Raw genomic sequence first — 4,181 nt, 5'->3', positions numbered from 1 at the left:
AGAGGGTATCAAAGCAAAAGTGGCTGAGGTGGAGCACCTTGACAGTGTGGTCAAGAAACTGAAAGCCAGTATCCAGGACACACAGAAAGAAAAGAATCAGACAGAGACAGCAACCACCATACTGAGAACTGAGATTCAGCAGCTAAATCAGTAACTGCAGGGTGTGCATAAGCAGCACAGAAAGACAGGTAATAATGTACAAAAATAGTAATATTACAGAAATATGAATTTTGTACAGTCTAATGGAATAGAATTTTCAATATGGGCATATGATTGTTGCAATCAAATGAATATAAAAGGTTCCCTGTTCAGCTCTAGGGTAAATTTACAGATACAGACTGTGACTTCATCAAAACAAAACAAACACAACCGGTTCTTTTTTCAGTAGTTCTATTTCTGTCCTATAATCCTTGTATTGATTTGGTGAAACATCTATTTCTGTGCCAGAACACCTGTTCAGTCATTGGCAATGGAAAATGCAATTAAAACGTAACAAGTTTGATATAATTCCTAATATTTTAGGTGACTTTTAAAACTGTTATGATTAATCCCAGTATAGATAAGTTAACAACTTTAGCAATAGTGCATTGATGCATGGGGTATTTTTTTTCAGGAGAGTAGTTTACACAGAAGCAAAACAAGATGGAAAAACAAGGAATCATTTCATTATGGGCAATAAACTGCTTTAAAAAATTTTTGGTTGATACTTTTGGTTTTCACAGTAACATGTGCTAGAACTAGTTTTCAAAAGTAAGCAAATGCAACAAGGAAATTGCATTATTAATATTTTGAAGTCACAGTATAGTAGAGCTTGAAATATACTACTTTTACCAAATAAAATATTAATGAAGTCATTTGGAACATAATAGACAGCCTGTGTCAACCCCTTAATTTTCTCTTCCACTATTCACAACATTGCCAGATACGTGTTTCTGGATAAAACCCCCTAGAGGTCTGCTGCAAATTCTTTTTCAATACAACCAGATCATTGCAGATAATTGTATTACACAGGGTATTGATCCAAAATCGTTGTGCACCGGAAACATCTGAAAAAACATGATTATAGCTTTCTGGTTATTGTTCGTACATCATATAAGCAGGCTTTTGTGTGAATCACCTGTAAGAAAGGCAAGGTGGAAACATCAGAGAAATTACCTCTTTACAAGAATCTATTGATCACTTTAAATCAAAGAAGTATGTTTGACATAAGATTACCTGCCAGTTTGAACATTAGGTACACTATGTTATAGCCTGGGGCAGTTGTAAGTCTGACAAAGGGATTGTAAATAAAGCATGCAGCTGCTAGCGCCTCTGGCTTGGGATCAACCAAGGCTCAAGTCCAAGGCATAGGTAAACTTAAAATAATTTAACCCTTTTTTACCAGGACACATTGTGAGTTGAACCTGATTATTAAAAGTAGCGATTAAATCACCTTGTGTATGTTTAAATAGCTATGCAATTACAAAAAATACGTTGTTGGATCTGTTTACAAAGCAAAGCAGATATAAATAAAATAAATTTGTGAAGATTGTTCTGTCTCCGCACAACAGATCACAGCTCTAAACTACTTCTAAGAACTTCTAAAGCACTGTTAAGGATCTGCTTCAGGATAATACATACAGTGCTATTTCACAAAATTGACAGGAACTTAATAGGTTTTAAAATTAAAATAAACCTAATTTTTGATATAAAGGAGTGTCTTCTGGAAAAACAATTAAACAGATCAACAACTGGAAAACTTTTAATGGCAGAGATTTATATTACATGAGAAATATTTACCCTTCTTGTGATTTCAAAACCCAATCGAATACTTGGAGCCCACAGATAAATAAGGTTACTCAAACAAGTAGTTATATTATTTCCAGAGAGACAATCTACCACACTAAAGTTATTAAAAAATATATTGCAAAAATGGGTCCAAAATGCACTGAAAATATATTTTATATATATATTATAATTCTTTTTGACTGATGACAGCTTATGTTTGACTTTACCAGTACTGCTCATTTTTTAGATATGAAAGCAAAGTCGGTTATGCGTTGTTTTTTAAGCTGTACATTTTTTTAAACACGTGTTGACACTAATAACAGTTTAACTCATTAGTTCACAAAGATTCATATTTGCTTGATATCCAGTAAGGATGAACTCTGGGTGATACCTACTACTTGTTAAACATTTAGTTCTTAATGTTAGCTGTGTAGCTTTCTGATGCAAAAATTTAAATTTAAACAGTTTATATACAGCACTTTTACTCATGGAAATGGTGACTGTTGCTGTGTTCTGTGATAAGTCAGGATATGTTATGTCAATTAGAAAAGAACAAAGCAATTTCTTATATAAGAAAATTGATCTTCTGAATGTTCTGAATTCATAAATGAAGATATGATAGTTGAATTTAGATCCTGTGCATATGGTGAATGTTGTCAGACATTAAAGACAATAAATGCAGAATCATGTTAACAGAGCACAAATGTTTTTCTTTAAGGGATTCTTTCAATCTAAACCTGGAAAATACTGTTTTCTGACTTCATTGAAGTCGAGTGTATTTTCACTCTTTAATATTATATTATGGCACATTAAAAACAGGGGTTTTAATCTATGATCACATAAATGCCTCTTTTATATATGTATTTATTGAACTGCTATCACTAACAGATTCACAATTTCTTATATTTTTCTTTTGTCAAATTTCAAAATAATTTGAATACTGCAGAATAAAGGAACGATGTGCTATAAAATGCTTGTTGTGAAGCACTTGTTTTAAGGCTTAGTTTTATTCCACAGTATCCTAGACCTGTGCACTACATGTGTCTATATGTCTAAAGTCATATATTTATGAAAGAGCATAAAAACAAATACATGTATGTGGATTTATGTCTGTGCAGGAACACATACACCTGCACACTAACACAGACTCATGTGTGCACATACTAAGGGCTAAATATTTAAATTAAAGTCTATGTACATGTATCTTTTAGGAAAATGGTCAACAAAGAACAAAGGAAAAATGTCTTTGTCTTAAATCACTTTTTCTGAGAGCTGGCAGTGCACGGCTATGGTTTCTTTTGGTCTAAGGAAAGATTGCCATCTATTGGATGACCTTGGAAAAGAACGGGTTTTTACTATGCATGGGCTCTGTAATTCATGAAAAAATATAATGAAATTGAAGACTTCAAGATTAAATTGTACATGTTACTATTGTTAAATGGTATAAAAGCTGCTTTATTTTCAAAACTGTGATTTTGAATTCTAGATTGACTTATACTGCAAAATACAAAGGCAATAGGTGTTTGCTTCAGAAGGAATGAAATACTGGATGTGCATGTATACAGTAAGATCTGATAGCAGTTTAAATGTTTTCAGTATATTGAATCCAAGTTTCTTTATTTAAGTTTACTGTAATACAATGAAAGAGACTTAAGCCAGCTCTTAATAGATTTATAACATATTTTCCTCTCAAGATTTGGGAATGGAATGATGCTCTTCTCCTGAAAACAGTATTTGCCCAGCTCTTACCGAGGGTTGCACTGCATTGCATTTAAAACAAAAATATTGCTCTGCTTGAGCTTAAAATGCAAAGCTTTCTTTTTTTTTTCTTTTTTTTTTTAACTTACAGGCAAAGAACTTGCCAGTCAAGATGAAAAACTTCTTCTAATGGAATCCAGCTTGAAAGCAACTCAAGAGCAGCTAAGTGAGCAAATAGCAGAAACAGTTCGCCAAGAACAGAACAGTAGAAAATCACAGACGGAGAGCTGAAGACCTTGAGAAAACATATTCTAACTTCTGAAGAAGAAATGAGTGATTACAAGTGAGTTACTTATTTTTTGGTATTTGAGAAACAAAAGACATTAAAGTCAGCAGTAAATCCTTTTAATATGTACTGTATTAATCCTTTCTCTCAGGTACGATGCAGTGTTAATATGTTCTGTAACTCTATTGAATAAACGATTAAATCTAAATGATCGATTAATGTATGTTTTAAAATATGACCTGCACTTAAAAAATTGAGTGTTAAAAAGTACTATTAGTAGGAGTCTGGTTTATTTTTAAAATTGATATTCTTTAGCGCTGAAGTAGAACAGTATGTGTAATTGTTTATTACCTATCTGTTAATGGTATTCTCATCTTCCTCTTTTTAGAGACCAAAGGTTACATATGGATCTTATTGTCTTTCTTTTTTT

The 4,181-nt window shown here is 32.4% G+C and overlaps 1 long non-coding RNA gene across 1 annotated transcript in view; it reads left to right on the top strand.

The window, feature by feature from the left end:
* Positions 1-3,298: 3,298 nt before the first annotated feature.
* The window catches only part of LOC102037739, a 10,869-nt gene continuing 9,986 nt past the window's right edge, over positions 3,299-4,181 (top strand). The window contains exons 1-2 of the long non-coding RNA XR_004082350.1: positions 3,299-3,331; positions 3,617-3,808. This is a non-coding gene — a long non-coding RNA (uncharacterized LOC102037739). The remainder of the gene's footprint in view (positions 3,332-3,616; positions 3,809-4,181) is intronic.

This window comes from Geospiza fortis, unplaced genomic scaffold (genome assembly GCF_000277835.1).
Source record: "Geospiza fortis unplaced genomic scaffold, GeoFor_1.0 scaffold25, whole genome shotgun sequence".
NCBI lineage: Eukaryota > Metazoa > Chordata > Aves > Passeriformes > Thraupidae > Geospiza > Geospiza fortis.
Note: the sequence above shows the minus strand (reverse complement) of the source record. Positions and strands in the feature narration are given on the sequence as shown.